Source organism: Onychomys torridus, unplaced genomic scaffold (genome assembly GCF_903995425.1).
Source record: "Onychomys torridus unplaced genomic scaffold, mOncTor1.1, whole genome shotgun sequence".
Taxonomy (NCBI): Eukaryota; Metazoa; Chordata; class Mammalia; order Rodentia; family Cricetidae; genus Onychomys; species Onychomys torridus.
In genome coordinates this window covers 1-8,726 of record NW_023412811.1, presented here as the reverse complement: position 1 = coordinate 8,726, position 8,726 = coordinate 1, and the positions used below count along the sequence as shown (strand labels likewise).

General features: G+C 49.3%; 1 pseudogene; it reads left to right on the top strand.

Moving 5' to 3' along the window:
* Positions 1 to 207: 207 nt before the first annotated feature.
* Positions 208 to 8,638, top strand: LOC118575889 (annotated as a pseudogene).
* The last annotated feature ends 88 nt before the right edge of the window (positions 8,639 to 8,726 follow it).

Genomic DNA, 8,726 nt, shown 5'->3' with positions numbered 1-8,726 from the left:
AGAGTGTACAACCAAAGGGAGGGTCTGGGGAAAGCTGTGGGGAGAGGTGATAAGGGAGGTGCCTGGAGGGAGACTCTTCCCATGGTCACAGGAGCTGTTTATCAGGCTGTCATTTCCTCCACAGCTCTATCTCTTTCCTGCTCCTGGCCTGGCTCTCCTTGGAGCTGGAAGAGAGAAGGACCAAGTCATACTCTGGAAGAAGCCCCGTGCCTTCAGAAGTGTTTCTGTCTGACCGTAAGCTGGGGCTGGGACCAGAGGTGGAGGATCTGAGGGGGAACAACTAAGAACCAAGGACTGAGGACAGGGGTGGAAGAGAGGGAAATGTCTGGGAGGTGTGGAAGCTGTTTCTGGAAGGGATCCTGAGAGCTGCAGCAGTGGAAGGTTGGAGCCTAGGGAAATGATGCTAAGTCCAGGGTGGCATCCCTTTAAACTCCCTCTGCCCACAGGTTCACATGGCTCTCCTCATCCTGCTGTTCCTGTTGCCAAGCCCCTTACATTCCCATCCCACTTGTGATCTCTCCAAAGCCACCAGCTTGCTGGAAGTCAACTGTGAGAACCAGGGGCTCACAGCATTGCCTATGGATCTACCAGCAGACACAGGCATCCTCCACATGGGCAAGAACAAACTGGGTAACTTCTCCACAGCATCCCTGGTGCATTTCACTCACCTCACTCAGCTGGACCTAGAGGAATGTGAGATGACCAGCCTGCAGACTGATGAGAAACTGTACAAGCTGGATAACCTGAAGTTATCCCACAATAATCTGCGAAGTCTGCCCTCCCTAGGCCGGGCACTGCCTGCACTCACTATCCTTGACCTCTCCTTCAACCAGTTGGAATCACTGTCTCCTGGTGTCCTGGAAGGTCTAAGCCAACTCCAGGAGCTCTACCTACAGAACAATAATCTGAGGAGTCTGTCCCCTGGACTCTTGAGGTTCACCACCAAGCTGAACAAACTCAATCTGGCCAACAACAAACTGTGTGACCTACCTGCTGGGCTCCTAGATGGGCTGGAAGATCTTGACACCCTCTACCTTCAAGGGAACCGGCTTCATACAATCCCAAAGGGCTTCTTTGGGACCCTCCTCTTGCCTTTTGTTTTTCTCCATGGCAACATCTGGTATTGTGATTGTGATATCCTCTACTTCCGCCACTGGCTCCAGCAAAATTCCCACAATGTCTACTTATGGAATGAGGGTGAGAATGTCAATTCCTTGAGCCCTAATGTGGCCAGTGTACGATGTGCCAATTTGGGCTCCACACCTGTCTACTCCTACCCAGGGAAGGGCTGCCCTACCAGTGGTGATAGGGATATAGATTTTGATGACTATGAAAATTTCTCTGATGTACCTGCTACAAGGGCTGAGGTCAAGTTCTCTACTAGCACCAAAGCCCATACTACCCACGGGGGCCTACTCTTAGAGTCTCCTGCTTCTCCAGACAGCCAAATGCCTTCTTAGAATCCAACCCACAAACCCACTAAGAAACAGTACACGTCCACACACATACAGATCCCTGGTTTCACCACACTTCCACACACCATGAAATCCAATGTACACTCTTATATTCTAATACCCAAAACTATACCATCATCACTCCAATCACCCTAGAGCTTACCTCTATCCTGACTAGCTCAGAGCCCAGTGCCACACCAAAGCTTACCACCTCCACTCTGACTATTCCAGAGCCCAACACTTCCACCCTGGCTACCCCAGAAGCCAGCACCAACCCAGTGCCCCACCACTTCCACCCTAGCTACTCCATAGCCCATCACCTCCCCGCTTTCTACCCCAGAGCTCAGCATCACCACCCTATCATCCCAAGAGCCCATCACCATCCCAACCACTCCAGTGTCCACCATCATCCCAGTGTTCACGAACACCTGGGTGTCTACCCCTAGTAAGACCATTTCAGAACTATTTTTTATCACAGAACTCACATTACTCTTAGAATCCATCACAAGGACCCCAGAGTTGAACAGCTTCCTAAATGTCCAAACTCTGACACTTTCAAAAGCGATCCTTTTTTCAACTCTGAGTTCTGTTGCCTCCTCCCCCTGGGCTTCTATATTCTGGGTCTCCTCTGGCTCCTATATGCCTCTGTGGTACTTCATCTTGTTTGCTGCTCTGGATCTGGCATGTAAAACCACACACTCTTGACATGGGCCTCTCTACTGCCTTGGCCACAAGCACACACACCACAAGTCTGGAGGCAAGTAACTCGGCCCTTGACCTGGCTGCTCTTCCTTCAAGGGTCACTCCCTACTTTCCGTTCCAGCCTTTTCCTATGGGTAAGGCCTAATGGGCATGTTGGGCCTGTGGTAGCAGGATGAAGGCCCTGAGCTCTGAGCCAGGGTCGTGGTCAGGACCTATTGGGAACAGTGGGTGTCAGGTACTCAGGCCACAGTCTGTGAAGGTGACTACTTTGGAGATCCTGAAGGATCCAAAAGAACTCACTGGGGATCCAGCTGGGAGTGGGGAAGAGGGGGAGATGAGACTGCCACAGGGGCATTCAATTTAGTTCTTATCTGAAGCCCCCTCTTTACATCCAGACCTCAGACATCAAGAGAGGCAGTGAGGTGATGGAACCAGGTTGTCATAGAACCAAGCTCCCTAGGTTGCTTTGAAATTTGCCAGGCCATGAGGTCACTGCTACCCTTCTGGGGAAGAGCTAGAAAAGCAAATAGAAATGGAGCATTGTTACCATGTACAAGAAAACTTGGAAAGCCATTAATCAAGACAGGAGCACTATCCCCTAAGTATCATGAATATTTTTGCCTGTGACACTTCTTAGTTTTCCACCAGCATTTCCTGTGTAATAAAAATGTTTTTAAAAAGGAAATGTAGCTTTCTTTGGGACTTGGGAACTGCTGGAACACCTGATACAAGAATTCTCAAGGACCTAACTATCCGCACATTGACCCCAACCACCCAACAAACACCCAGTTGTAGCAGAGGGTGGGTAGGTGGACATAAGGGGTACTTCCTCTACATTACTGATCCTTCTGCAGTATTAGAGTACCTGCCAGGCTTCCTCAAACATCAACTCCGGAATAGAACAATGCCCTAGAGCTGAGAGCCAGAGCTAAAGCCTGCCTGGCTGCAGCAGAGGTGGGTACATTCCTCACATCACAGCCTTCAGAGCACAAATCTCCTCACTTGAGAGCCAGAGGCGCTCGGTTTGAGGCCAGCCTGGTCTACAGAGGGATTTCTGGGACAGTCTGAGCTACACAGAGAAACCCTATATTGCAAAACAAAACAAAAAGTATAATTGTTAGGTGCTCACACGACTCCGTGGTTAGGGGCACTGGCTGCTCTTCCAGAGAACCCAGGGTTTCAATCCCAGCCCCCACATTGGAAGCCTCACAACCATCCTGTAACTCCAGATCCAAGGAAATCCAACCATCCTCACACAGATATACATTGCCAAACAAAACACCAGTACACTTTAAAATAAGAATTATTATTTTGAAACAAATTATTTTAAAGGTATAAGTGTGCTGGGGAAGTATGAGCACACTATTTTTCCCCCTGAGACAGGGGTTTCTTTGTGTAGTTTTTGGTACCTTCCTGGGATCTTGCTCTGTAGATCAGGGCCCCCCATGGCTCTGGTCTCCTGAGTACTGGGATTAAAGTAACATGGGGCCACCACCTCCAGGCAGCACATTGCTTTTCAATCCCAGTGCACAGAGGTAATGGCAGGTGGGAGCCACTGTGAATTTTGAGTCCAGTCTGGTCTAAAAATCAAGTTCCAGGAAGCAGAGTTTAGAGATACCCTGTCTCAAGAAAAACAAAAAACAAAAAATAACGTATGTAATAATAATTTGAACATCTAAATAAAACAGATGATTCTATTAGGAAGTATAAACCAGGACAGGCAAGATGGCTCACCACATAAAAGGGTTTTTAACACCAAGCCTGATGACCCTACTATGATTACTGGGACCCACATGGTGGAAGGAAAGAACCAACTCTTACACACTCTACTCTCATCTCCCTACAGGTTTTATGGCATGTGTACCCCCACACATATACAATAAATAATAAATAAATAAATATGTCATCAACCAACTAACCACTGTTTCTGTACTTGTGCGCTAAGCTAGGAAATTGTATCATTGTTACTTAATGAGCCAGAGAGGGGTCCTGCTACAGGAACAGACAAGGAGGGAACCAAAACACAGGACCACTTAGTAGGTACAAAGAACATGAGCCTCTTCTCTGTTTGGAAATGTTTCAACTTAAAGATCTTTGGAGAAACAGAACAGCTTCTATTTCAGAAGTTGAAAATAACCAAAACTTTGACTTCCTGTACTCCCTTGGCACTTGGGCACCAGGCACGTGACTAACCACACCGATCCAGGCTTCCTTTAGCTCATAATCTCAGAGAAGGAGGGGCAGTGTGGAACCTGCAGCATCAGGAGATGTGGAACAATGTCTGGCTCAGCAGCTGTGGTGATACAAGCTTCAGTGACTTGGTCTTGCAGCAGGGGCAGAGGTCCTCACCAGACTGGTTCTACAGCATGGTTCTGGGAACTGTTCTTGGACACAGAACTTCATGTCTGAGTTTTCAGCACAGAAAGTTTTGAAGTAGCCAATGTCATTTTTTTGTTTTTGTTTGGAGGTTGAGACCAGAAACTTGTTATGTAGTTCGGTCTGGCCGCAAATTCAATATGTGGCCAAACTAAGCTCATCTTACAATCCTCCTGCCCAACCTCCTCATAGTTGCTGGGTTAGAGGTGTGCATATGCACCACAAGACATGGTAATTCTGTTTTGCCTATGCTGGTGTGGAACTCCCATTCAGCCTACACAACAACTAAGGCTATATGCAGCCACACATTACACTACCTGCTCTAGCAATTTAATTTTTATTTTTTTTTTATTTTTTAATAAAGCGCTGGGATTAAAGAGTGCACCACTTCCAGGCCTAGGCGATGTACATTTTCCTGTGGCTTATATCTGAAAAGTGAACGCAACAGTAGAAAAACCTGCATCCCCAAAGGTTCCCCATCATGGCGTCCAACTCTGCTCCCTTCCGCCTCACCCCATCATTCTGCCCCAGTTGTTCCAGGCAGCAAATGATGTCAGTGGCAGGTCTAGGAATCGGCTGCATGAGCTTGTGTCTCCCCCTTGTCCGGTGATGAGCAGTGAGCAGAGATGGGGAAAGCTCGTGTTCATGAAACCCCTTCTGAGTAGGTAGAGCTTCACATCACTAGATGGGGCAGTGGCCCACCAAATGTAACACTTGACTTTCTGCAACAGATGAAAAACCCAGGTTTGCAAAATCAGAAAAGTTCCCACAGGGATGAATTTTGAGCTGGAACTCCCCAGATAGGTAAGTGTTGGGAAAAGGTAACCAATGAAAATTCAAGGACAGCAAAGAAGGATCAGGAGGGGGAGAGCACTAGACAAGGGGGCTGAGCAGGAGGGGGGCAAGGCTCAGACTTGCAGGTCCTGAAGACCATGATAGGTACTGCAGACTGCCTCCTGAGAGCCCTCAGGAGCCAGGATGAGTTCAAGTGGTTGACATGTTAGCACACTGCCAGGCAATTCTCCCATGGAAAACAGGAAGTTAGAGATTTCCTGGATAACCCAGAAGGCTTCTTCAGTGGAGGAGGAGACAGTGCCCTGGTCTGGGCAGTGGGGAATGGAGAGATGGGAAAGAAAGCAGAGGGACATCAGCAAGCCTCCATAACCAGGGAGCAGGAAGAAGGCAGTCACACTGGGAGTAATCAGATGATCAGGTAAATGACTAGTTGTGGACAACGGAGGAGTGCTATTTTCTGTGGGTGTGTTTTGAGATAAAGTCTCAGGATACGCCAGGCTGACCCTGAACTCATGCACTTCATGCCTCTGCTTCCCAAGTCTAGGAGTGTAGACAGTCCTGCATCTCCATGGCCAGCAGATGAAGCTATTTAGATAATGAAGTTGATTTTTGATAATAGAGTTGTTGTTTTGGTTGTTTTTTTGTTTTGTTTTTGTTGTTTAGATGAGAAGGGTCTTCCTTTGTAGCCCAAAGCTGGCTTAAACTCACGATCTTCCTGAGCCTCTCAAATGAGGTACACAGTTTTCTGTGCTTGTAGAACATGTAAGGAGAGAGCTCTGAGAGACAATCAGACCTAAGAATCTAGGCCTCAGGAAAAAGGGAAAAACTTGATTCTGGGCAGAGTGGTTAAGACACAGTAAATGTATTCAGGTGTCTATGGAGTATATGTTAGAAAAGCCCAAGAATGCTCTGAAAACAGGTTTAGCTCCAGAAAGGGAGAGGAAGAGGGAGCCCCAGAGAAGGTTGAGAGGGACCAAGCACACCTGCAAGAGGAATACCAAGCAAATGAGTGTCATTTCATGTCCCAGGAGGGACGAGCCCTGGGTACAGATGCTGCAAGAACAGTGTAGAGAGTATCAGCCAAGAGCCCAGTGGATAGAATAGAGGGTGCCAGCGGCCCCAGGTTAGGGGGAATCAGTTTAGGGCTAGGAAAGGTGGCAGTGGGGTGTAAGGAAGCAGCGAAGGGAAATTAGACATCTCTAAGAATAGCTAAGGAGGGGAAGGGAGAGGGTAGCAGGCTGACGCTGCACAAAGTTGGTGGTTGGAGAATCTCTAGATCTTTCCAGGGTGTCAGGAAGGGAGAGTGTACAACCAAAGGGAGGGTCTGGGGAAAGCTGTGGAGAAAGGTGATAAGGGAGGTGCCTGGAGGGATACTGTTCCCTGGGTCCCAGGAGCTGGTTATCAGGCTGTCATTTCCTCCACAGCTCTATCTTTCCTGCTCCTGGCCTGGCTCTCCTTGGAGCTGGAAGAGAGAAGGACCAAGTCATACTCTGGAAGAAGCCCCGTGCCTTCAGATGTCTTTTCTGCCTGACCGTAAGCTGGGGCTGGGACCAGAGGAGGAGGATCTGAGGGGACGGACTAAGAACCAAGGACTGAGGACAGGGGTGGAAGAGAGGGAAAAGTCTGGGAGGTGTGGAAGCTGTTTCTGGAAGGGATCCTGAGAGCTGCAGCAGTGGAGGGCTGGAGCCTAGGAAAATGATGCCAAGTCCAGGGTGGCATCCCTTAAACTCCCTCTGCCCACAGGTTCACATGGCTCTCCTCATCCTGCTGTTCCTGCTGCCAAGCCCCTTACATTCCCATCCCACTTGTGATCTCTCCAAAGCCACCAGCTTGCTGGAAGTCAACTGTGAGAACCAGGGGCTCACAGCATTGCCTACGGATCTACCAGCAGACACAGGCATCCTCCACATGGGCAAGAACAAACTGGGTACTTCTCCACAGCATCCCTGGTGAATTTCACTCACCTCACTAAGCTGGACCTGGAGGAGTGTGAGCTGACCAGCCTGCAGACTGATGAGAAACTGTCCAAGCTGGATAACCTGAAATTATCCCACAATAACTGCGAAGTCTGCCCTCCCTAGGCCGGGCACTGCCTGCACTCACTATCCTTGACCTCTCCTTCAACCAGTTGGAATCACTGTCTCCTGGTGTCCTGGAAGGTCTAAGCCAACTCCAGGAGCTCTACCTGCAGAACAATAATCTGAGGAGTCTGTCCCCTGGACTCTTGAGGTTCACCACCAAGCTGAACAAACTCAATCTGGCCAACAACAAACTGTGTGACCTACCTGCTGGGCTCCTAGATGGGCTGGAAGATCTTGACACCCTCTACCTTCAAGGGAACCGGCTTCATACAATCCCAAAGGGCTTCTTTGGGACCCTCCTCTTGCCTTTTGTTTTTCTCCATGGCAACATCTGGTATTGTGATTGTGATATCCTCTACTTCCGCCACTGGCTCCAGCAAAATTCCCACAATGTCTACTTATGGAATGAGGGTGAGAATGTCAATTCCTTGAGCCCTAATGTGGCCAGTGTACGATGTGCCAATTTGGGCTCCACACCTGTCTACTCCTACCCAGGGAAGGGCTGCCCTACCAGTGGTGATAGGGATATAGATTTTGATGACTATGATAATTTCTCTGATCTACCTGTTACAAGGGCTGAGGTCAAGTTCTCTACTAACACCAAAGCCCATACTACCCACGGGGGCCTCTCTTAGAGTCTCCTGCTTCTCCAGACAGCCAAATTCCTTTAGCTCCAACCCACAAACCCACTAAGAAACAGTACACAATCACCCACATACAGATCCCTGGTTTCACCACACTTCCCACACCATGAAATCCAATGTACACTCCTATATTCTAAAATCTATAACTATACCCATCATCACCCCAATCACCCTAGAGCCTACCTCTACCCTGACTAGCTCAGAGCCCAGCACCACACAATGCTTCCACTTCCACGCTGACTATTCCAGAGCCCACCACTTCCACCCTGGCTACCCTAGTAGCCAGCACCAACCCAGTGCCCACCACTTCCACCCTGGCTACCCTAGAAGCCAGCACCAACCCAGTGCCCACCACTTCCACCCTGGCTACCCTAGAAGCCAGCACCAACCCAGTGCCCACCACTTCCACCCTGGCTACCCTAGAAGCCAGCACCAACCCAGTGCCCACCACTTCCACCCTGGCTACCCTAGAAGCCAGCACCAACCCAGTGCCCACCACTTCCACCCTGGCTACCCCAAAGCCTAGCAGCACACCAATTCCTACCACCTCCACCCTAACTACACCAGAGCCCAGCAGCACTCCAGAGCCCCCCACCTCCACCCTAACTACCCCAGAGACCAGAAGGACTCCAAAGCCCACCACCTCTACCCTAAATACCCTAAAGCCCAGCAGC